Below are 27,211 nucleotides of genomic sequence, written 5' to 3' on the forward strand. Positions count from 1 at the left end.
CAATTGCAATAAAAGCAACTTCAGAAGAGTGGTTGAATCTCTTCCACACACATAACATTTGTGTATTTCAACATATGTGGAAGTCAAAAGTGGCAGTGGTCCAATGAATTTTGTTCAAAAAGTAATTTCCAGCATTTTTCCGAGATTATCACAAAGGGGCCATCTACAGAAGAGATGGTGAGCATTTCACAGCAGCAGGGAACAGGATCTTTCTCAATAACTTAAAGGAATGAATAATTTTTTTCTCTACAGGTGGGCATCACACTACAAATGTAAAGGCTCCTGTCAGAGCCACCCCATATTCACTATTAAAGGGTCTATTTCTATTGAAAACATTTTCTAATAAATGTTTATTGTACCGAGTTACAAACGAGGATTAGGACAAATGGTCATTTTACCCAAAGTTTTTGGGATGTGGTTCTCTTATGTCCGGACAGGTATTGTGGATCCTGTATAAGCGCCCCCACCTTCCCCTCGCCCCGAAAAAAGTCACCAATTCTAGTCGCCCCTTCACACCCAGCTAACCCCCAACACATTAGGCAATCTTTGGCCATGCGCAGCAGAGTGTTGGCCAAAGGCCTTGAACCCACCCCTACACATACAGGTAATTTCTCAGCTGCCCACAGCCTTTGGCCCTGTGCTGTTGAGTGCTGGGCGCAAGTCCTGTCCTTTGGCCAGGCTATCCATTCCTCTGTTGGCAGTCATAACCCTCTGCAGCCAGGATACCTCTCTCCTGTACCCTTCCCTCTACAGCCAGCTACAAAACAGCTAACCCCTCTATTGGAAGCTAACCCCTCCTATGCCTTCAGCCATCCATAGCAGAGGGCTGACTGCAGGCCCAGGCCTTTGGCCAGGCCCTGCACCCATCCTCTGGAGCCACGCTACCTCTCAGCTGTGCATGCCATTTGACTATGCAGTGGAGAGATGAACCCCAGCACCCACCCCTCTGTAGCAAGGCAGTGGTTTGGATGCAGAGCCCTGCCCTGCCTTGGGCCATACCCTGTGCCCACCCTTCCACAGGAGGACCATGCACTGCCGAGGGCTGACTGCAGGTTCACCCTCCACAGGCAGGTGATGTGCAGATCTATAAAACTGCTCTCAAGTTATTTGAAAAAAAAACATTTTTGACTCCCTCTGTTATTAGCACCAACGTTATTAAAATATGAAATCTTTCCCTCCCTCCCACACTTTTTACTTGGCCTGGTCCCCCCTTGATGGATCCGCATGAAGCTTGTACATACCCATAGGAGATTAAACATGCTAAATATCTGCCAAATCTTATGTGGACTCATCAAATCGAGTATGCCATATCAGGGCAAATCAAAAACGCAGCTATTCAACTGACAATATAGCTCTTTAATGCCTTCATGCCCAACCTGAGCCCCTCTTTAAATGCTAATTTCTCAAAAATGTCTGAATAGATTTACACCAAACCACAAAAAGCACAATCTTTGCCGAAATTTTAACTTTGGGCCAAGTGTGACGTAATTGTGTTCAGCTGTTCTTTAATGGCGAGTTGTTGCTCCTCAGAGAATTAAAATGGGAATTCACACTTTTTCGATCCCCTCTTTTTCTTCGGCCCGCTTAATGGGTCTGCACAAAAAAATTCACAAAGGAGCCAAATGTTTTCTGTAGATTTGTCTAACAGCGTCCAAGTTCTCAAAAAAAAGAAATATGCTCCTATGGAAACAGACCTAGTTATCGCTACACTGGCGCCATTATCATTTATGTGATGCAATTCAGGTCCAACGGCAAAGCTGTGAAAAAAACAATATGTAGGTCAAACAGTGAATGACCTTTGTACACGATCTAGGAATCACAAATCAGCAAGAATTAAGAAATGTGGACAGCCTGTAGCCAATCATTTTAACCTTGTGGACCATTTGCAATCAGATTATCAGTTTTTTCCCTGTGGAACATGCCTCAAAGGAAGAACTACTGGATTCCAGAGAAAACTTCTGGGTGCACTGTTTAAAATCACTGAATCCAGGTGGACTGAACGTTACTGATATTACCACCTGATTACTGTATATTTCAAGGGATCTCAGGAATGCATTGTTTACACATTTGAAATAGAATCGTCACTCATGACTATGTTTGAAAATGGCGATTCTCAGATTAACATGAATAGAGAATCAGGATTTCGTTAGACACGGAGGCTAACATTATGCATACTCTTTTACTACCACTTCAATCAGCAGCACCTTTAAAGAACAAACCAGAATTAGAACTCCATTATCCATAAATGTCACTTTAATAGAACACTCTTCCTCTTTTAAATGCAAAACTGTGAAGAAATCGAAAAGTTTCATTTAATCTGAAACATCTATGTCAACATGCTTAAGGCTGTAAATCTGAAATGAAAAATAACACACGTAATAACATCTTGTTCTCAAAAGCACCATAAAATTACACATCCTTAATTTCTTGTCTACTTAAAAACTTTTTTTATTTTTTTATTCCAGTAACCTTAATATTTCTAATCCATATGGGCGAGACAGGAGGGATAATGTTAGCCTCCGTATTTGCAATGAAATCCTGATTCTCTATTAATGTTAATCTGAGAATCTCCTTTTCATTACAAGACCGGAGGCTACCATTAATCATGTGGAAAGCCCTTCAACAACGCTTCTAACGTGTTCAATTGGTCAAGAATAATGTTTTGCAAACATTCCCACATTTGACCAATCAGCTCCTTTCAAAATATATTGCCTCTTACCTCAAGACCAACAAACTTTACTGGCCATAACACCTCTCACCGAATGGGCTTTAAACCACTCCACATTCACCCCTGCTTGTTCCACAGCCATTTTAACCCATCTAGAAATTGTTGCATAAGTTATCCGCTTTAAATGGCCTAAATAAGAGAATAATAATGAATGTTCACCATCCCTTCTAGTCACAAATACTCTAGACTCATTCTCTCAAACAGTTACCCATACATAACTTTGGAATTTCATCATACTTTGAAAAACATATTGATGTACACATTTTTTGTCCTTTTTCAAATGTAAGAAAATACTCCCTCTCGACTAAACATCCTATTATTAACCTCTAGACATTTAACATCCGACAATCGTCTGCAAGACACCAGACACAAAAGCGTCGCCATTTTAATTGAAAGGTTATTAGTATTCAAATATGTGATCAAGAGCCATGAGAGGAATCATTTCAAAATCATATTCACATCCCACAACAAATCCTACCTCGATTTCAGGTCTCTTTAATCTCATGTTCTTCATAATCCTACAAACCAGAACATTACTACCAACTGATTCACCCCTGACTAAAAAGCAGAAACTGCGGATCTATAAATTATTTAACGTCTTGTAACTCAATCTTTTTTCAAATTGTTCCACTAAGAAGTTTACAACTTCTACCACAGATGCCTCCATGGGATCCACACTCCTTTCCACGCAACAACTAACCTAGATCCTCCAATGTCCTTTGTATCTACGTCTCGAACCTGGTGCCCAAGAGTCCTCGAGCAATTCAGTAGCTCCTCTCGACAGGCCCTCGAATGCTCCAGAACTATGTTCAACACCATAGGATGCTCCTCTCCGTCTTTGTTCATGAGTAGACCATCCCCTGCCGTAATTAACAAGTGAATAGCGCATGTCAACTCCAGAACTACTGGAAATCAAGCCTGAGACGCCCAAAAAGGGGTTACCAAAACTAATTGACATCTCTCCTTCCTCAGCTTCAGAAGAACTCTCTGAATCATTGCAAACGGTGGGAATGCATACCCCTTGATATCTATTCATTTCTGTTGGAATGCATCTACCACTGTTGCACCTGGATATGGTAATAAAGTGTAATTCTTGCAAATCTGAAAAGTCAATCTTGCTGCAGGGATCCACTTCCAAAGGACCCAAAACATGTTCCATTTTCCTGAACATTTTTTGATCCAGGTTCCAGGCGCTGAAAACACTTGCATGTCTTGAATTCCAATCTGCCACCAAATTCCTTTCACCTGGAAGATATTCCACTCTTAAGCTTATCTTGTGTTCCAGACAGAATAACCAAAGTTCCTTCCTCATTTCTGATACATTTTTTTACCTGCAACCTCCTAAGCTGCTTATGTAAGACACCGCTGAAACATTGTCCAGACTCTCCTTAACCCTCTGCAAAGCTCGATAATGCAAAGGGCCCGGGAATATAGCTTCGATCAATGATGAAAACAATCCTAATATGCTTGCCAAATCTTTCAAAGTCAAATTGACTTTCTTTACAACGCGTAAAACTTACTTCCATATCAACTTTATTTTCTATCCTGGTAACAACTCCCCAATTGTGTCTATTCTGAAACCTAACAATTCCAAACTCTGAGATTGAATCATAATGGATTTCTCCTCGTTTATGATAAAACAATCTTTCCAAGAGCTGAATCATATGCTTCAGTTGAGATACTAACTCTTCCACATCCTGCGACATCAAAAGTATGTAGTCGATAAATAATCATTCGATAACCTCTTTCCCTCAAATAAGCCACTACAGCACACATAACGTTCATAAAACATTGAGGTGTCGATGAAAGACAAATGGAAGACATTGAAACTGATATAACCATTTTATCCATCTTAACTGAAGGAATCATATTGTATTCCTCCATAGTAACTGTGAAATATGCATCCTAATTTTACCAACCAGATTCATTCCTGAAGCATATCCCTTAGCAGATGGATCCCCTCCATCTTGAAATGCCTATAAACTATTGATTGGTTTAAATACTTAAGATTCATTACCGGTCTCCATCCTTTGTCCTTTTTTACACTAAAAATCATGTGCTTATAAATCCTTTTAATTGATCTTCGACTAAACAAATTGCTCCTTTTTTTAACATTGCATCTATTTCTAAATCTGCTATTTTCACTTGCTCCCGATTTAGACTTAACTCCTTTGGTTACGTTACCGAACTTGGTTTCTCTACAAAATCTCTTTTTTTGAAACCTTGCATTGTACTCAAGATCCATGGATCGTTATTTATACATTCGCAATTTCTTTTCATAATTTTGCAACTGTCCCCCTACTCTTTTTTGGAAGAACCAAAAGAAATCTCCGTACTCACCACAGGTACGTACCAGAGGCTGCATGTTCTCTTCCCAGGACACTTTCATAACTAATTCAACAACCTCTATCATAGAGGCTTTTACTTCAGTTTGTATAGTCTCCGTAAACTTTTTTCACTCACCCTTCCTCTCACCATATTCTGTTCACCACTAATTCCTTCAGGGGACATTTCTCCCTAATCTTTGCAAAAAAAATGTCCTCTAAACTATATAACCAAACTAAATCTTATTCTCCAAGTTTTTTTTTTTTTGTAAAAACCTTATATTTCAAATTAAATAATGCTCTTATCACTTCCTCACACATCCAATCAGCTGTTTGTTAGTAATGGGTTACTGTCTCGGAGATCTCCATGCCACATCAGCATAATCTTTGTTTTTAAAATGCTTTCAAGCCCAATCCAAGATGACTCCCGCTATCTTGCAAGATCACAGGAATCAATCCCTGGGCCTTTCTTCGTATTCCCTAGTGCGTGGGGCTATTAATCATAAACACTCACGCTGCCATGTATTATGGGAGCATGCTCAAACCTTTCGCTGAGCTCCGCTCCCTCTTAACGGCCTTTTACAGCCGCACGAGCTCTGCTGCACGCGCTGGACCTCCTGCCGGTAAACTCTTATGCTCAAACTTACCTTGTGTTGCCGAAAACAGCCCTAATTAATCTTTTTGCGAAACCCATAGAATTTGGTAGAAAACAAAAAAGCATTTGCTAGATTTAAAACCGTTCAACACACCTATACAAACAATCCCGGCTTAAAATGTAACTCTAAGTAAAAGCATTTCTATCCAATTAACCACACGTCAGCTTCCATTAATTAGAAGCCCTTCTTACACATTCTTTCCTCACAAACTCACACTAATCACAGCAGCCCTCAAATATATATCAAGTTATAGAAAGTTGAAAGGTACGGATCAGATTAGAAGCAGCATTTAAAATAGGAAGAGTTCTATTACAGTGGCATTTTGGGATAGTTGAATTTTAATTCTGGATTGTTCTTGTTTGGAAGAGTTATTTAAATTTGCTGCTGCCTGAAGTGGCAATAAAGGAGTATGCATAATGAATGAATGGCTGAATGAATGAATGAAGTGACTTTATAAAGCGCGCATTACCCGAAGGTGTCTTAGCGCTAGGCGGATCAGGACTGAGGACATGGCAACAAGCAGAGTTAGGGCTGAATCACTTTATTGTTACCAGAGGGAAAGAGCCAGGTCTCTAGCTGCTTTCTAAATAGCTGCAAGCTAGATTGAGACCGGAGGGCAAGAGGAAGGGAGTTCCATAACTTTCCTTCACGGAAGTTCAGCATTCTGCCGCCCCAGTTTGCTCGTTTGATTCGGAGGATCAGGACCATGTGCGCCGAGCTAGATCTTAGTGTTCTACTGGGTGCATACCAGATGAATCGTTCCTGAGAATAAAGCATGCTGGTACAGTGAAAAGCCTTATGTATTAGACAGAGCCTTAAATGAGATTCTCTTCTCCACCGGTAGCCAATGAAGGCCGTGTAGCAGATGAGAAACTGGTTTAAACTTAGGGATGTTCAAAAGGGTTCTGGCCACCGCGTTCTGTAGGGACTGCAATTTTTTAGCAGATATTTTGAGGTGCCCAGATAAAGGGCATTGCAGTAATTCAGTTTGGATCCTATGAGGGCCAACATTACGGTCTTCTGTAAGTCCGTTGGGATGAGCGGGAAAATTCTTTTGAGAACCCGTAGCAACAATCTCTCCTTCCTCCTGATCCTGTGCATATTCCTCCTCTTCAAGGAGTCTGCGCCTCTCTACTAGAGCGTTGCTTAGGAATCGGTGTCGGCGGCGCCACACGCGGCGCCGGTGAAGTCATCAACGACGTCGACAGAGGAACCTCAGCTTCAAATCTCGACGGCGATCGAACTTGAGACAGCGTCGACTCAGCAGCCGAAGGAGTCCGAGGAGCGAGAGTGGAGGTCCTCGGCACCGGGAAATGCCAAGACTAAGTCGACGGCAAGAATGGAATAAAGGGTGCTTGAGGATAGAGATGAGGAACACCCAAGTTAAAGGCCAAAGGACCCACGGGGCGCGAAGGTGCATTGGATGGAGCAGAGGCCCAGGCAAACATGCCAAACACGAAAATGCGTGGAGTCTGACCCAGGAGCAGAAAAAGCAGGATATGGATCCATACCTTCGTGAAGTCGAATTGGAGGCTGCGGAGCCGGGGACGGCGCCCGCACAGGTGAAGCCACCCGGCCTGGTGACGACCCCCCCAAGCGGAGACATCGCAGGAGCCGGAGAGCCTTCATGCAGCAAAGAGCCTTTTGAAGCCGGAGACACCCGAGGAGAAGGAGAAATGAAGTCCTTTCTTCAAAGTCGCTCAGCCGGAACCGGCGACCTCGACCTTGACCTTGAATTCCTGGCTTTCGAAGAACGGTGCCAAGAGCCATGTCTCCTCTTAGACTTCTTATGCCTTCTTGACTTCGATGTATGGGAAGACGATGACTTCGCCCTTTTACGACCCCTCCTCTCTTTTTTGGCTTTGGCCATAAACAGCTTAGCTTCACGCTCTTTAATGGCCTTAGGATTCATTTTCCTGCAGCATCGGCATTCTTCGAAGCCGTGGTCCGACGATAAGCACCAGAGGCAATTCTCATGCGGGTCCGTAATCGACACATGCCCGCCACACACCCTGCAAGGTTTAAACCCAGTGTTCCTGGAAGTATCCATCAGAAATCAACAAGGATACAAAGTTTTCTTCAAGAAAATGGAGAGCCCCTAGAAAAACCGTTACGCGTCGATGGCACAGAAAAATGGGAACCGACGTCAGCATGCCGACTAGGTCCTCTTATGGCTCAGATAACGTCATGCGGTGTCGCGAGCGGAGCCATGCTATTGCGACGTCCTCGGCGACGTGGGAGAGCTAGGAAAGAATTTCCGCGGAATGCTGGTGCAGGGGGTATTCATAAGGTGAGGAATCCACAGGCAGAAGTATCCATCAGAAGTATCCCCCAGAGGTTACTGCATTGATCGGAGCATCGAAACAGTTTGGTGTCAAAAGTGACCAGGATCCGTTCCAGAAGGAGGTCTCTTTCCCAAAGAGCAGCACCTCCGTTTTTTCCAAATTTAATTTCAGACAATTCTCCTTCATCCAGGTTGCAACTGCAGCCATAAAGCTGCAGAAATTGTTGGCATCATTTTCAAACTGAGAGGAAACAGACACCACTATCTGAGTGTCATCGGCGTAGGATAGTACGGTCAGGCCGAAGCTCAGGATAAGCTTCACCAGGGGGGTGATGTACACATTAAACAGTGTGAGGCTAAACGCTGATCCCTACGGCACCTCACAAGGGAGTGAGAAGGAGCTGGATTTTGCATCTCCCACCTCGCCCCACTGTTGCTTGTTTTTGAGGAATGAGCTTAACAGAGTTAGTGCAGTGCTCCTGAAGCCTAGGCAATGCAGGTGTTTCAAAAGAAGAACGTGGTGGACCGTATCAAAGGCGGCCGATAGATCAAGTAAAATTAATGCAGCTCTGCCGCCTTTGTCCACCCTAACTCGAATATCCTCCGAAGCGGCCACCAGTGCGGACTCCGTACAATGGTTCGCTCTTAACCCATATTGGGCAGGGTCCAGCAATTGATGGGTGTCCAGAAATGTCAAGATTTCCACATTCATAGCCTTCTCTAGCACCTTAGCCGGGAATTGGAGGCAGGAGATTGGTCTGTAACTGTCCACCAGCTTGGGGTCCAAGGAGGGTTTCTTCACCAAAAGGAGAATGGAGGCCCTCTTCCAAATGTCAGGGTAGTACCCAGAACTCAGTACTTGGTTCAGTAGATCTTTAAGTGGCCCAGCCACCTGGCTAGCCAGCTTATTAATGATCCCCAGAGGGCAAGAGTCAGAGGGGGCTCAGACTTGATGGAGCTCATAAGGCTCATTGTTTTATCCCAAGTGAGAAGAGAAAAAGTCTCAAAAGTGGGAGGTGCCTCGCGACCCGTGAAAAAGCCTGAATTTGAGGCCTCTTCCAGTTTAAAAATAGAGTCCGTACTGGGTGACTACTGGGAGAATACCTGAAAGATACGGTTGTAGGTAGTTATAGTTAGGACCCTGTTTCCATAGGAAATCCGCAACATTCTATTTGGAATAACTTTGGCGCCGGTCGACGAATCCTCGCGAAATTTTCAAAACTAATGGGGCGCTACGCTCCGCTCCTACCCTGAAAGTCTCGGGGGGATTCGTCAAGCGGGGGCTGAGAAAAAAGGGGGGTCCCAAAACGTGTTTTCCCCATGCATTTTTCCATAGGACCTTTAGACACAGCTACAGCCCGAACGGCTGAACAGAATTACTTGTAATTTGGCAGAGAGGTAGTCCTCAGGTCAAGGAAGTGCCTTTTGTAGGTCTGGTGTAAATCTGTTCAGTAGTTCCTGAGAAAATAGCATTTAAATCAATATATATATATCTGTAAGCGCGCTCCGAGCGCGCCCCGTAAGCTTACCGTACGCGTACGGTGCCATGCGCGAGCGCGATTCTGATTGGCTGTTAGATCTTAGTAAACATTCGAATCGGTCGAAACCAGGAAGTGTCGGCCGCCATTTTCTCTCTCGCACTCGGAGGGGTGGAGGAAAAACAAAGTTGGATATCATAAAAAGGGGGCAGGCTAGACAGCTCCTAACCACCTAGCCTTGGTTATGGTGTGCCAGAAGGCCATCCAAGGCCAAAAAATATTTTATTTTTTTTGGGGAAAAAACGCCGAATATGCTTACCGTACGCGTACGGTAAAAAATTAATTAAAAAAACCCAAAATCCATATTTTCCCCCTCTCGTGTGCAAAATCTGCCCGTAGGGCACCTTTTGTGCATGGCATATAATCATTTTGTGAACATTTAATAGAAAACCTTTCAGAACGAAGCGCATAATATGTCCTCCGTGTGCGGACGGTGCGCAAAGGGCATCGTGCGTACATGGCCCATCCAGCCTAATGTGGGCACGCGGTGCGCGTAGCGCACCGCTTGCCCACCGTGCGTGCACGGCACTAACTGCGTTAAGTGGGCGTGCGGTGCGCAAAGCGCACCGCGTGCTCACTGTGCGCGCACGGTGCGCGAAGCGCACCGTGCGCGCACGGAACGAACTGCGTGAAGTGGGCGCGCACGGCACGAACGGCGTAAAGTAACTTAGCATTTAAAAAAACGTACAAATTCACTGAAAAAAACCATAGGTTTCACACACATTATAGTTAGGAATTAGCATTTAAAAAACCTTGCAAATTCACTGAAAAAACCATAGGTTTCACACAAGTTATAGTTAGCTGTACATTTCACTTGTAAAAAAACAATGAAATTCCACGTTATAGTTAGGGCAGGCAACTATAACTCACGCGACCGCAATCCTCTGCTAATGACATATGTGTCTTTATGGAAAAAAAATATTTGTAATATATGTATAGCTAAAATTTAATGGAAGAAGACATGGGCAAATAAGTGTCTAAATACAGTATTAGCATCAGCAGAGGATTGCGGTCGCGCGAGTTATAGTTGACTGCACTAACTATAACGTGGAATTTCATTGGTTTTTTACGAGTGAAATGTACAGCTAACTATAACTTGTGTGAAACCTATGGGTTTTTCAGTGAAAATATATATTACCTACTGGCGGTCGCCAGTAGGTAGTTATAGTTAGGACCCTGTTTCCATAGGAAAACCGCAACATTCTATTTGGAATAACTTTGGCGCCGGTCGACGAATCCTCGCGAAATTTTGAAAACTAATGGGGCGCTACGCTCCGCTCCTACCCTGAAAGTCTCGGGGGGATTCGTCAAGCGGGGGCTGAGAAAAAAAGGGGGGTCCCAAAACGTGTTTTTCCCATGCATTTTTCCATAGGACCTTTAGACACAGCTACAGCCCGAACGGCTGAACAGTTACTTGAAATTTGGCAGAGAGGTAGTCCTCAGGTCAAGGAAGTGCCTTTTGTAGGTCTGGTGTAAATCTGTTCAGTAGTTCCTGAGAAAATAGCATTTAAATCAATATATATATCTGTGGCAGCTTACGGTGCGCTTACGGTAAGCTTACCGTACGCGTACGGTGCCGTGCGCGAGCGCGAATCTGATTGGCTGTTAGATCTTAGTAAACATTCGAATCGGTCGAAACCAGGAAGTGGCGGCCTCCATTTTCTCTCTCGCACTCTGAGAGGGGGTTAAAAAACAAAGGCCAAAAACATGTAAAGGGGCTGTTTAGACAGCTCCTAAGCACATAGCCATGTTGAAGGAGTCCCCAAAGATCCCCCAAGGCCAAAAACGGAATTTTAATTTTTTCGATAATTTCGCCGATTACGCTTACCGTACGCGTACAGTAAAAATTATTAAAAAAAAAAAATATCCATACGATCCCCACCCCATGCGCAAAAGGTGCCCGAAGTGCACCATTTGTGCATGGCATATGACAATTTGAAAAATTAAAATATTACCTTTCACAACGAAGCGCATCATATGTCCTCCATGTGCGCACGGTGCGCGAAGCGCATCGTGCGTACATGGCCCATCTAGCGTAACGTGGGCACCGTGCGTGCACGGCACTAACTGCGTAAAGTGGGCGCGCGGTGCGAAGCGCACCGTGCGCGCACGGAACGAACTGCGTTAAGTGGGCGCGCACGCCACGAATGGCGTAAAGTAACTTAGCATTTAAAAAACCGTACAAATTCACTGAAAAAACCATAGGTTTCACACACGTTATAGTTAGGAATTAGCATTTAAAAAACCTTGCAAATTCAGTGAAAAAACCATAGGTTTCACACATGTTATAGTTAGCTGGACATTTTACTGATAAAAAACCAATGAAATTCCCCCGTTATAGTTAGTGCAGGCAAATATAACTCACGCGACCGCAATCCTCTGCTGATGACATATGTGTCTTTATGAAAAAAAAATATTTGTAATATATGTATAGCTAAAATTTAATGGAAGAAGACATGGGCAAATAAGTGTCTAAATACAGTATTAGCATCAGCAGAGGATTGCGGTGTGAAACCTATGGTTTTTTCACTGAATTTGCAAGGTTTTTTTAAATGCTAATTCCTAACTATAACGTGTGTGAAACCTATGTTTTTTTCAGTGAATATATATATATGTGTGTATATATATATATATACATATATATATATATATATATATTCAATTAAATAAAACAAAGGTCAACCCTTTGTTATAGATTGGAAAACTATTTATTCGTTTTATACAAACCAAACTTAAAATACACAAACGTTATATATTTTCAAGTAATACCTTAAATGTATGCACCACCTTTAAATTAATAAAGCTTCAGTTATTATTTATCTACAAACAAGTACTGACACATTTTAATTTCTTACATTCTGCATTTAATTTATAATTTAAACAACACCTTCAAATTATAACTCGCACACACAATAAATAAATAAATATCTGATACAACGTCTGCAGGTGGTACAGAACGCTGCCGCCAGATTCGTTTTAGCACTCCCTAGGGACTTTTCGGCAACGATGGCCAGGAAGAACCTGCACTGGCTTCCCATTAGTTTTAGAATTTCTTTTAAACTTCTCTGCCTCACCTACAGAGCCGTGCAGGCTGGCCCCTCAAATGCCTTGGGGTCTCTGTTCACCCGATATATTCCCAGTAGGTCTCTGCGATCTTCAGACTCTAACCAGCTGGTAGTTCCTCGCTCTAAAAGAGCCAGATGGGGGAGCAGAGCCTTTTCCATTGTTGCTCCTCTACTCTGGAATGGCCTTCCTCTGGAGATTAAGTCGTTACCATCCCTGTCCTTGTTCAGGAAAGCTCTTAAAACCTGGTATTTTATAAAGGCCTATCAGTAAGCTCTCCTGTTTTTCCCAGTCAGCTTTATTTGTTAGGCGCCTTGACGCCCATTGGGCTAAGTCCGCGCGATATAAGTTCTGCTTCATTCATTCATTCACACCGCATACATGGTGTATTTAACTCGGGAGTCACATTACAGAACTATAAATCGCCACTCTACCATGCACTGTTTTCACGAACAATTTGATTAGCGACATCATAACTGTTCTTCAAATTATTATTATTGTACATGGTATAAGTGAGATACTAAAGAACGGTATAAGCAGTGTGGATGTAGAGTGGAATTGCATTGAATGGAGCACAGTGTGGTACAGTGGGGGCTGTAGAGTTGAGTGTTTCACAGTGCCATAGAGGGGGTAAAGTGTCATGCAGTGGAGTGGAGTGGAGTCTAGTGGAGATGCGCATCAGAGAGTGGAGTAGCGTGTTCTAGAGTACAATGGGGTGGAATCAGGTCAAGAGGAATGGCGTAGTATTTTCAATGGAGTAAAGTGTTGCAGAGTGGTGTGGTGTGTGGTACAGGGGACTGAAATCCTATGTTGATGAGTGTTGGAAAGTGATTAAAGTATTGTACAGTGGCATGGAGTAGAGAGCGGTACGGTATGGTAGAGTGGAGTGGGATAGACTGTCGTACAGTTGAGTAGCATATAGTGGAGTGCCATAGAGCGCAGTAGTGGAGCACAGTAGAGCAGTGTCTGGCAGAATAGAGTATATTAATGGGGGAGCGATATAAATGGAGATACGTAGAGTGCTGTAAAGTGCTATGGAGTTAAGCAGTGCTGTTCAGTAGCATTGAAAGGAAAAATTGTTGAAATGTGTAGTGCCGTACAGTGTGGTAGAGTCGAGGGGCATACAATGTTGTTGAGTGGAGTCTAGTGATGTTGAGCAGAGCATAGTGGAGTGGAGTCGAGTGGAGTGGTGTAGAATGGAGTAGCGTACAGTGGAGTGACGTGGAGTGGCATACACTGCAATAGCAATCAATGGATGTGAGTGAAAGGGCACAGAGTGGAATAGCATAGTGAGGAGTGGGGTAGAGTGGAGTTACGTAGTGTGGAATAGTGTACAGTGGAATAGCAGTGTCATGGAGTGGCATACAGTGGAGTGGTATACAGTGAAATACTGCACAGGGGAGTGCAGTAGAATAAAGTGGAGTGGAATTGCGTAACACAGTGGTGTACAGCGGAGTAGCATAGAATGGAATATTGTACACTATAGTACCATACACTGAAATAACGAACAGCAGAGTGGCATGGTGTGGACTGCCAGAGAGTGGAAAAGTGTACAGTAGAGGGAAATAAAGTGATGTACAGTGCAGTGGGGTATAGTGGAATCGCGTTCTGTGGAGTGGGGTGGAATAGAGTTGAATAGGGTACAGTTGAGTGGCGTAAAGTGTAGTTGCATACAGTCGAATAGTGTATAGTGGAGTGGTGTGGGGTAGAGTGGAGTGAGGTCAAGTGGAACAGCGTAGAGTCGTAGAGAGGAGCTGCGTGGAGTGGCATATAGTACAATAGCGTACAGTGGAGTGACTAAGTGTAAGAGTACAGTGGAGTAGCGTAGAGTACAGTGGAGTAGCGTAAAGTACAGTGGCATGGAGCAGCACGCAGTAGATTGAGGTATAGTGTAGTGGCATGTAGTACAACAGCGTAGAGTAGAGTGTTGTAGAATGGAGTGTCAGAGTGTAGTGGTGAGAATGGAGTTGCGTACTGTGGAACAGAGCAGAGAAGCATAGCTTACAGTGACGTAGACTGGAGCTTCATTGAGGGGAGTGGTGTACACAGGAGCGGCGTAGACTGGCATAGAGTGAAGTGTCAGAGTGGAGTGCCATACAGAGCAGTGACATACAGCAGAACACCGTATATTATAGTGGCGTACAAAGGAGGGGCAGAGTTTAGTGGCATACAGTGGAATGTTCTAGAGTGGACTAGCAGAGTGGAGTGAGGAGCAGTGCATAGAGTGGAGTGGCATAAACTGGAGTGGGCTACAGTGGAATAGTGTACACTAGGGTTGAGTAGCATGGAGTGGCATAGAGTGGAGTGTTGTACAGTGTAGTGGCGTACAGTAGAATAGTGGAGACTGGAGGGGTGTAGAGTGGGACAGCGTAAAGTGTTACTGGCATAGAGTGGAGTGGCATATAGTGGAATAGCGTACAGTAGAATTTTATAGAATGGAGTGTCGTACAGTGTAGATGGGTAGAGTGTAGTAGGGTATATTCGAGTGGCGGATATTTAAGTGGCGGATATGCGAGTGGCGCACAGGTGAGTGGCAGTGTGCAATAGTGTAGTGTATTGGCGTACAGTGTACTAGCATAGAGTGGAGTGGCATCGACTGGAGTGTCGTACAGTTGCGCAGCATACAATGGAATAGAGTTGAGTGGTGTACAGTGCAGTTTTGCACACTGGAGTGTGTTAGTGGAGTGGTGTACAGTGGAACAGAGTAGAGTGGTGAAAAGAGGAGTGGCATAAAGTGGAGTGGCATAAAGTGGACTGGCATACAGTGGAGTGTTGAAGAGTGGACTGGCGTGGAGTGAGGTACAGTTCAGTGGTGTACATTGGAGTAGTGTAGAGTCAAGTGGGGTATACTGTAGTGGCATTCTGTGAAATAGCGTAGAGGTGGAGTGGAGAGACATAGTGGAATAGAGTGGAGTGGCATATAGTGAAATAGAGTAGAGTGGTGTAAGGTGGAGTGAGGTACAGTGTAGCGGTGTACAGTAGAATAGCGTAGTCAGCAATGGCGCATAGTGTAATGGTGTACAGTGGAATACTGTAGTGTGGAGTTTTGTCGAGTGGGGTACAGGGGAGTGGGGTACAGGGGAAGTAGCAGAGTGGAGTGGTGTGGTTACAGTGGAGTAGCGTACAATGGAGTGAAATAATGTTGAGTATTATTGGAGTACAGTGCAGTGCGAGTGGTGTGTCACACAGTGGAGTAGCGAAGAGTGTAGTATGGTACAGTGGATTGGGGTATAGTGTTGTACCATAGAATGGAGTGATGTACAGTGGATTGTCTGAGTGGAGTAGTTCACAGTGAAGTTGCTTATAGCGGAGTGGCAAAGAGTGGAATAGCGTAGACTGTAGTGTTGCAGAGTGCAGTTGCATACAGTGGAGTGGAGGGGCGTGTAGTGTACACTGGAGTGTCAAAAATGGAGTGGCATAGAGTGTAATAGCGTACAGTGTAGAGTCACAAAGAGGAGTGGCGTAGAGTGTAATAGCGTGGAGTGGCGTACAGTCATGTGTGGTAATGGAAACAACATAGCGTTAAAGCGTGTTAAAGGATGTAGATGTAATGTGGCAGGAAAATAGATGGAGTAAATGGTGATCTTTGGTAGTATGTGTGAATAGTGAAATTATAATTTTGAAAATACTTAGTTGTATGTTGTGCCGCTCTATACCACGGTACATGCGCAGGATAAGGTAGTATGTGACTGACTAATGGCCTTGTTTACTAAACGTAAAAGGCAGCCATGTCGTTTTCAACACATTTAGGCTGGGTTCTGGGTTAGGGTATTAGATCTAGGTATGTAGCCATTTTTAGGTCTCGCTGAGCCAAAGGCTCGAAGAGACATTTTGTATGTGGGATTTTCAAAGTGCTACCCAGTGTCTTTTGGCTGGCCTAAACCTTGAGTGCTCGATCACATGCACATGCACAGCTGCTCCCACTCACCCCTCCCTTCTCTATATCTTTCACTTTAGCCGCTTTGACCCTTGCATTCCCCCCTCCCTTCTCACCCAGCCCTTTGATGCTCTGCTCGATTACTGGAGAGGTGTGGCTCACTGGTTAGAGGCGGCAGACCCGTAAGCAGAGAATCGGCCAGGGACCAGGGTTCAATTCTCGACGCGGCAGGGTCGTGGACCAGGGTCAAAACAGACTCGATAATTCTCGCCTCGGTACCTACTCTAACCAGGAACACACTCGGCAACTCTGGGCATTAAGCTTGCCTCATCTCTACAACGGCCCCCCACAGACGCCGGGGATGCCTGGTTTCACCTTGGAGATACCCAGAAAGGGACCATCTCACAGGGAAAGCCAGGACGGGTTCCCCAGCGGTCTTCAGCGCCAGGATACTCCATGGAGTCACAGTGCGCTTTACAAGTACACCTACATTTACATTTACATTTACTTTCACTTTCGCCGCTTTGATGTTTGATTTTTTGTTATAGGTACAGAAATAACAGCCCCGTTAAGTTACTTTAAGCTTCTGTGTTCACACACGTCATAACACTGCAAAAAACAAACAAATGTCGGCGATGATTTCAAAGCTTTTTGTTCAGCTCGGACCGCGCTTGTTTTTGTAGGTATAGAAATAACAGCCCCGTAAAGTTGCTTTACGCTTCTATGTTCACACACGTCGTAACGCTGCAAAAAATAAACAAAAGTCGGCGATGCTTTCAAAGCTTTGTGTTAAAAACTAAGGCACTTTGCTTGTAGGTGTGTACCCCTCCAACTAACTTTGAAGTTCAAAAGACACCGAGGTTTCCGTAATTATGCATGCGCTGCTTCGAGCACTTCAGTAGTTAAAGAACTGATGTAAGGCTGTTCTGCCGGGTCTCCATGCAATGTGGGAGTCTCGTAATGTGTGCAAAGATATGTGTCGCTCAATAGATCAGAAAGTTGCAAAACAATATTTACACATCTGTGTCAAGGAATTATCTTAGAAGCATCTCGAGCCGTGGCGAAATGAGGCTTCTCACCTCTTTCTTCTACCTCCAGGATAGCGCGTTGCTAGGGATCCGGTTTCAGTTGCAGCGCACAGTTTATAGAGATATCCGCCATTAACAGGCTGCTAGGTACAGAGTGTACTGCTTGCTACATCCTGACCAAACGGCTGTACATGGAAATGAATTTCAAAGCAAATGCAAGAAATGCTGCTTTATTAGAGAAAGCAACGGACAAGAAAGACGATAGGCTTAAAATAAAAATGTATCTAAGTACAGTGTTAAATAAGTGATTGCCATGTGAATAAATAAATAAATGCAACGCTGCAAGTCGGCGATGATTTCAGAACTTTGTGTTAAGCTCGGACCGCGCTTGTTTGAGTGTAGGACGAGGTCGAGTCACACTTTGGGCTAGTATAGCACACTGATTGCTTTGTTGACAGTCTCGTAGCGCTGTACATAAAGCTGTTGCTCCCGCTGACCATGCTCCTCCGCTTCCTCCCTGGTCTACACCATACATGTATATGCGTGTCTCTAGGTCCTTGCTTTATTTATTTGCAATTTTATATAGCGCAAACTCGACTCAAAGGTATTGGAGCGCTTTACGTGACTTTCAGTTACATTAGACAAGGTCGCATTTATTTTTGAGGCACAGGTAGATTAAATGATTTCCTCGGATCAGGACGCCGAGACTAGAACCTGTGACCACAGTTCCAAGGTAGACAGCGCTGGCCGTGACACCACATCCCTCTCCCAGTGCCTCTCTGGAGCAGCTATGACGTCAGGCCCCTACTTACCTCACCCACCCCCAATTTACATTGTGATGCAAGCCCCGGCGAAAGAAACCACCATTTACGAGCACGAAACTTGCTAAACTCAATGCTGGGAGCCGCTGTTGGTATCCTCTTACGGCTCATAAAGGAGGGCGGGATGAGTGTAGGACGAGTTCGAGTCACACTTTGTGCTAGTATAGCACACTAATTGCTTTATTGACGGTCTCGTAGCGATGTACATAAAGCTGTTGCTCCCGCTAACCCTGCTCCTCCGCTTCCGCCCTGGTCTGCCAGTTCCACCATATACGTATATGCGTGTCTCTAGGTCCTTGCTTTATATATTTGCAATTTTATATGGTGCGAACTCGACCCGAAGGTATTGGAGCGCTTTACGTGAGTTTCAGTTACATTAGACAAGGTCGCATTTATTTTTTAGGCACAGGGAGATTAAATGATTTCCTCGGATCAGGACGCCGAGACTAGAACCTGCGACCACAGTTCCAAGGTAGACCGCGCTGGCCGTGACGCCACATCCCTCTCCCAGTGCCTCTCTGGAGCAGCTATGACGTCACTATACGTGTGACACCTTGAACTCGTTTCTAGCAATTATAATGCTCTAGGACGAATGTTTACCTAAAGTGCATAGAAATGCACTCAGTCTTTAATACATTCACATCTCTCTTTAATTTGCTACATATTGTGGTATCTCAATTTTTGAATACCTCTGGTAACATCCCATCAGATTTTTATCAAACATTCCAGTACAATTTTGTTTGTATCTGTAATCTTTTATCGTAAGGATAAGTCTGTCATTTTCAAGAAATCTTCTGCATATGCACAAGGTTAAAATAAGCATGTATGGTGAGAAAAGCACCAAGTAGGAAAGCGTCGAACCCGTATCAAATTGAAAAGAGAAGAGACAATAGATGAACATAGTGAATTACCTCATATCACTGTTTTCCCACTCTGTCATTGGGCTTTCCTAATGCATCTACGAGCCCAACATGCATGTTTCAAACATGTGGCATCAGGGCTTTAAGTGGAGTGAAAAAATGAGGGGGGCTCTCAAAGGGGTGTGGCCAATGTATTTAAGGGTGTGGCTTAAAAAAACTATCTGTAGTTAGCATAGTGTGCCGCCCGACCTGTATTTTTCTGTCATTACATCTAGATATAGGATATTTCGATGCCTCGTCAGGAGTAGTACGCGCTACATAAATGCAATTATAATTACAATACTACGAGTAACATCATACCTACAACAAGTCAGGACGCTTGGCTTTGTCAATGTTTGTTAGTTGCATAAGATATATAAGCAGCAATTATGGCTTGTAAATTAGTGAAAAAACTTCCACTTAAAGCCCTGGTGACACCACCACAACAATGTTGCTGCTCCTGAGTTTCAAAAACAGAAGGGAAATCCCGAGAGAAAATGACGCTCTTTAAAGGATTTCCCTTCCCCCTACAACACTCACCTGCCAAGACATGATGCCATAACTTCTCCACTAGTAAGAGGTGAGCAGTGTGAGCCGGCGCACATCGATGTGCCTGCTTTCACTACAGTCTGGAAAAAAATGGATCGCCTGTGCCACGGCACAAAACAGAGCCCGAAAGAGACCTGTTTCGAGGCCTCCTTTAAACAAGCATTTGCAATGCAATAGGTCTCGCATTTACGCGAGTTTAAGCTATTTGCATTGTAAATGACGATGCCTTTTATTTATGTTTAAAAAACGAAAACACAAATAAAAGGCATTGTTATTTGCAATGTGAATAGCTCAAACTCGCGTAAATGCGAGACCTATTGCATTGTAAATGATTGTTATTGTTGTTCCCTACCTATAACCATGTCATCAAACTGTAAATAGGTAGGGATATGTATTCATTATTTTCAATATATATTTTACAGCAGTTTAGGATGAACTGCACTTTATTTTCTTTTTTGTTTTAAGTAGCAGACAATGTTTATTTAGAGGAGCGGGTACGTGGAACCAAGCTGTACCTTGCTGATAAGCCCATACCGAGGATGAAACCAATCCTGGGTTGCGTGTGTTCCGGTTCAGGGAGGACCTGACTTGGCAGTTTGGGCTTGACTGTTCCTATTGGAGCAGGGTCAAGACTGATTTGCATATAGGTGGGTCCAAACTGAGGTAGCATGATGTGCAAAATAAGGATGGATTGGGCAGCAGCCCGAGTGATCACCAGTGGCTATGATTAATTCAAGCATTTCATCACTGTTTTGTATACTTACACGGCTGAAAGCTATGACCAGCGTGGGGATGACTGCCTGCAGGCGGGCTGGCCGCAGGGCCAAGCCACAGGACAGGTCCTGCGGCCAACGACCTGCTGCACACGGCCAAAGGCCACGCGCAGCGTTGCGTTAGCTGTCTGCCCTCGCCATGCACTGATAAATCTCACTTAACTATAAAACTTTGACCTTTATTTTTTTAGTGAATGTATACACAAATGCGCACACATATACATGCATATAATACATAACTATGTAATATCATCCTATACTGCCAATCAAGGGGTTCTAGTGACATCAAAAAACACAAGGCCGAGTGGTTTCTAAAGGTCAACAGAACACCAATATGGTAATATCGGACAATATTACACCTGGTGTATTTTTCCCAATTTCATGTTTATTTTAGGGTATTTAGCTTGAAAACGTTTTTCCTCAAAGTGCAGCTAACAGCGGGAACTTATTGGAATTATAATGTTAAGGCTTTGTTTACTCACCCTGAATAAATTGTTTATATAAGAATGGGCAATGGTCAGAGTCCGTGAATTGAGGCAATTCTGAGGCTTCAGTATTTGCCACATATTTATAAACATACTACATCTACCGCCTAATTTGCCATATAGTTCGCAAAATTAACAGATTTCACCAAAAACGTTATTCCTACCTCAAATGGATAAAAGTAACTGACCGGGAATGTGTTGCATAATTTTCTTTTTTTGCTGCATGATTTAGATAACCTTGCCTCATAATTTGCCACTCAATGCCACATAAAATGGAGTAGCCATGACAATGTTAACATTTTTCACAATGATGAAATCTAGTTGTCACAGGCAACTAAGATATGTTATGTTATTTAATACTTGTAGAGAGCGCAGCTACTCAACAGAGTGTCCCGGCGCTAGGCAGTACATGCGAGAAACGGCTTTCAGGGCAGACTCTACCGATAGCTTATTGTTGGAACAGCCAAGTTTTGAGTTGTTTCCTAAAGAAAAACAGGCCGGTAGTTTGTCTGAGTGTTATTGGCATCCCATTCCCAATGCGGGCCACCTGCACCTGAAAGGATCGGCCCCCTCTGAGAGAGCGAGCGAATTTGGGCACAGTCATCAGGTGTTGGTGTGACGATCTTAATTTTCTACCGGGAGTATAAAAAGTCACCCGTTTCCTAATGTAATGGGTCCCTGTGCCATGTAGCGCTTTAAAGGCTAGCACAAGAGCCTTAAAGTGGATTCTGCTACGAATGGATATCCAGTGTAAGTTCTTCAGATGGGAGGCAATCCGTACTCTAGGACCCAAAATAATAATGGCCCTAGCTGCCGCATTTTGGATAACCTGGAGTTTATTTAGTAAACTTTCCGGGAGGCCCAGTTATAGGACATTTACATAATCCAATCTCGAAGTGATGAGAGCTTGGACCACTGCCTTTCGGTGAGGGAGCGACAGGAGGGGAAGAAATTTCCGAAGCATTTTCAAAATGCCGTAGCAGGTACCTGCTACCGATTGGACTTGGGTTTTCATAGCAAGAGAATCATCCATTTTTACCCCTATATTTTTCACTTCTCCTGCTGATGCCTGAGGGGGTGACATATCGGACAGCCACCATTGTTTCCATGCGTCTCAGATAAACGAGCCGAAAAGAATAACTTCAGATTTCTCCGGATTGCATTGTAGCTGGTCGAGTCTGAACCAGGCAAAAACCTCAGTTAAGCACTTATTAATCATCTCTCTGTCAAGATCCTCGCCCTTGTTACAGGTGAACAACAGCTGAGTGAGTCAGCATAAAAGTTATAATTGTTGCACCACAGGCTTCCGCCAGAAGGGCGAGGGGGGTCAAATACAAGTTAAACAACATCGGGCTTAGGGTGGAGCCATGAGGAACTCCAACTTTGAAAACTCCCCATTTTCATGGTTTCCTGTGAAACTTGGGTTTTCTGGCCATGCATTTTGTGCTACAAAAGCACCAAAACATATAATAAAATTATACACACACATCGACACACAATTTATTGTGGAGAGTGAATCCTGTCAATCGCATATTGAAAAACCAATACAAAAGTATAATGAACGTTAATAATTGCTATTTTAATCACGTGATCAATACGTTGGACTAGGCTAAATTTATTTATTTATTTTAAACACGCACACTTAGGTATGACCTAATCTGCTCAACAAGGCCTCATACGAATGTGTGTAAAAGAGTGGCAGACTGAAATGCCACGAGTTGTTTATTTCATGACATTGCACGAAATAAACATTTCACATTTCACATTTCATTTCATGTATTGCTCAGTTTATTCGTCCCGAGTGGTGTAACCCTCTTTACGCTGTGAAACTTATTGCGTTGAATGCCATATTGCTTACGAGAGATAAGCTTAACTTTTGTTTCTCATTCGCTGCTGTGCAACTCGTATTTTCCTTTCACAAACTTGGATAAGTTTAGTTCCTGGCCGCCGTCATATTGTGTGTTCTGGTCTGTACGCGTAGGATAGTTCTAGACAAACAAATGAAGTTAAAAGCAAATTAAAGAGCTCTTGCCTTTTACTAAAAACACACACTTCCCAATGAAAAAAAGGCTGCATACTTAACAAGAGAAAAACGCTTTCACTAAACTTAAGCAATATGCGCTATTTCTGGACCATAAAAAATGCGTAAGTGAATGCAAATTTTTCATCGCACCCTTTGCATAAACTAAACACCTTCAAAACATGAGCAACTTTTACATTTGACACCCGGCGTCACTGGTGGAACATTAATACCACTAACTTGGAGGGGTGATTGGCCAAGCCTGACACAGTCAAGGCACATCTAATGTTGACTGGTTCTTTAAAAGCCATCAGTTTTAAAAATATTACCCATGCACCAGTTCAAAATGTCATCTTACAAATTGAATCGACAGCAGTACATATTTTTGGGTGACGCAGGTCAAGCCTTTCAACAATATGCATACTTAAAACGAAGTCCGTCTACCCAATTCCAATATGAGATGCACTATGCATATCGTGCAATATTCTCTCCGGCATTCAATCCTATCCATATTATGGAATATTCTCTCCAGCATTCAATGCTATGCATATTTTGGAAAATTCGCTTCCGCATTCAATCCTATCCATATTATGGAATATTAGCTCCGGCATTCAATCCTATCCATATTATGGAATATTAGCTCCGGCATTCAATCCTATCCAGATTATGGAATATTTGCTCTGGCAGTCAATCCTATCCATATTATGGAATATTAGCTCCGGCATTCAATCCTATCCAGATTATAGAATATTTGCTCCGGCATTCAATCCTATCCATGTTATGGAATATTCGCTCCGGCATTCAATCCTATCCAGATTACCGAATATTCGCTCTGGCATTCAATCCTATCCAGATTACGGAATAATCGCTCCAGCATTCAATAGGACAGAAGCAGTGGCACACAACTATCATTCGGACCCTCATTTCATACATGCTGGCTCTCGTAACGGAGTACGGTTATGGGATGATCTTCTTGTGAATATGGAGGAGACCTCATCAATCACTGAGGTGTAGATCAACAACGTGCAAATACTGCAGATTAATAGGGTCCAATTTATCAGCTGAAAATCAAACTTGCCTAAAATGTAGGTGGCCACGAGCTCAATCTGTCAACACAAGAAAGAGACCCTCTTGTCTCACTTATGTCAGTTATCAACGAAAGACACACCCCATGATCACCATTACTCTTTCATTCTATTAATCCTACAATGAAGCCGGTTAATTGCAAAAGTATCTATCCTTTAATTAAAAACGCTAATTTGATAAGCCAATAAAATCCAATAAAAACAATATCAATAATTCATTGCATACATCTGTATCACAAACTAGGATTAAAACCCTATTGCATATGAATAAATCTCTAATCTTTCCTAACTATATACCTTCGTTGTTCTCCTTTATGACCGAATCACTGTGTTTTTTCAATATAACGTCATTACTTTATAAACCTAATCAATATTTTCCTGAAAAGGCTACAAAAGCGTTAACAAAACAAAAATAGTTTTTATTAAAAAATATCTTGTCATGGTTGTTCATCAAGTTTTGCTGGTTGTTGGACAGGCAAGAAGCCAGACGTTGACTCCCGCTGGCATAGACCATTGACATGTAAGAAGGTAATGTCTCTGCTGACAACAATAACTGTACATGTAAGATCTTATGGGCATCCTCTTGCTGCTAAAGCAGTACCCTTTGAACCCAGCTACTTGTGCTTTCATAAACTATTACTCTCACAATCCATAGTTCCTACATTCATGACTGATAAAGGTAGCAAGTCGGTGAATGAGGTTCTTTCTGCTTAGCACTTTGCAAAAAAGCAGACTTTTACACAGCTTGTCGAATGGAATCTGCCCTGGAGGCAGGATCATAATAACCTAACAAAACCGAATCACTACCACAGCTCTTCTAATCTCCAACCTGCATTTAGCGTGTTTAATCATTTATTTCAAATACTCAATAAGATAGTACTGTGACCTTAGTCCTGGGATTCTGCTAGTGTAGAATGATCCACCAACCCAAAAGCTACACTGATGACCTGAAAGGGCCATTATTTATTCTTGGCCTGGGCGTAGAATGCTATTCCTGACAGATAGCAAGACTGCCTCGTTTGAGCACTAGATCCGCAATCCAACTGGAAAGGACAGGGCACCAGCCGGAGGTGCTTAGAGCAAGCTACGAGTCTGCTTGATAAGAACCTATTTCTTTTTTTTGTATGAGTGACCCTTCCAACCAATTCTCTCAGGTCATCGGGCATAGATCCTTCACCCGTGGAAATGATGGTTATCCTCGTATTGATACAGTAGAAGGCTTTGGAAACTTATTTTAGGATTCACCAGGAAATTTCTTTAACAAAACTAGCTGGGACTTTCAGATGGTGTACATTATTATTTGCTGTTCCAGGCAGGGGGAATAAAATGTACACAGCGGCATTGATTCACAGCTCATAGTGATCACAAAAAAGAGATAATCATTAAATATGTTTATCCTTCAATCAGTGATACAAATCGCTGCCCATGCAGATTTACGATGTTTCATTCATGAAGTATTCTGCACCTTCAGGCAGGGAGCACATTGGTAAACTGTACGAACCAGTCTGCCGATTCACAGACTGGGATCTTTTTTAGATTGAAAATACCATCCCACATAACTTTAAGGTGGGCGGGCAGTGAGGAATCTATGGTTAGATCGAGTATCCACCAGAAGGAGTGTTACAGATGGTAAGTAACTTGTTCTTCTGATGTATACTTCTAATGGCAAATTCCTCACCTTGTGAATAGATACCGAAGCAGTACCTCCCAACGTGGTGAGTCTGTGGAATGACTCAGACTAAAAGGTTCTGGCGGACTAAGCGGGCAAAACACCTATCACAAAGGAACTGCCTGTCAAGCCAGTTGGGTTTTGTGAACATGTCCACAGATGCCCACATAGCGGTGTGACAAATATCCAGGACAGGCACTACACGTGCCAAAGCAGTGGAAACTGCCGTGGCCCAGGAGGAGTGGGCCCTTAGGCCTTCTAGAGGCTAGTTTGTAGCCAGTGGACAGCAGATATTAATGCAGGTGGCCTATCCATTAAGAGATGGTCCATTGATGCACCACCTTATCCTTTTTTGCTGCATAGAATCTCCATGAACTAATAGACAACCTGATGTTCTTTGGTGCGATTGATATAACCAACGAGTGTCTGCCTGGGTTCAAAATAATGGAGTCTCTCTTCCTCTTTCAAAGGAAGGAAGGAAGGAAAGACAGAAACATGATGGCTTGTCCAACATGAAAAGCCATCACCACCTTCGGCTGGACCGCAGCTTGAGTAGTTAATGCCAATGGGAGGAGAAAAAAATCAAGACCTGCTGGACCAAAAGCAAAGAAGAACATACCAAACAGATTTTCCTGCAATAGGTCCAACTGACAGGCACTGCACCAAGCTACAAACTTTTCCCTGAATATGTATGCTCCTATGAAAAGGACAGAAACTTCATTCATGCAAAAACTCACAAGCCTCCAAGAAGTTTCAAATCTGTAATGTCCTACATGCATTAGTGTTTGGACACCCAAGCGCAAATGGAACATTCAAGAGGATCTAGTGCAGGCTTTTTAATTAGCAGGATTGTCACCGCTTGGTACAGTATTAGACCTTAATGAAGTTTTCTGCAGCCTTGGCCATCGTGGTGTCACAGCATTTACAGCTTCCTCTATACTGACTGGAAAGGACCTCGATTTAATGCCGTCAAACTACAGTTGTGAAACAGCACTGAAGTTTAAAAAGAGAAATGTGGGAACGGGATCTATCGGACTGTCAATAACGGTCAGTAGGGTTATGAGAGAAAGGCGTCTAACCAGAGATGATCTTTATGTTACCAAACTTGTCAATGAGGTATCGAATGGGTTTCTGAATAACACACAAGAATATTTTACGTTAAACGAATAATTACTAAATATTATATACAATGCACTGGATGAAAAGTGGATTGGTTTGAAGGACAATAGAAAGCCCACCTTGGGTTAGAAAGGGGGGGGGGGTCGGGAAGGGGAGCGCAACTGATCAGCCTGCTTTAGAGAAGAACTTTTCTTGGAGACTTGAGCTAAAGCTCAGAAGAGCAATAAACAAACCTGTAGAAAAAATGCCTAATGTGGATGCAAAAATGCAGACCATTTTAATATAAATTTCGA

At 43.3% G+C, this 27,211-nt stretch overlaps 1 protein-coding gene across 1 annotated transcript in view; it reads right to left on the minus strand.

The window, feature by feature from the left end:
• Positions 1 to 27,211, minus strand: part of ZNRF2 (zinc and ring finger 2) — a 195,009-nt gene that overhangs the window by 38,708 nt on the left and 129,090 nt on the right. The window lies entirely within an intron of this gene.

Source organism: Triturus cristatus, chromosome 10 (genome assembly GCF_964204655.1).
Source record: "Triturus cristatus chromosome 10, aTriCri1.1, whole genome shotgun sequence".
Classification (NCBI taxonomy): Eukaryota; Metazoa; Chordata; class Amphibia; order Caudata; family Salamandridae; genus Triturus; species Triturus cristatus.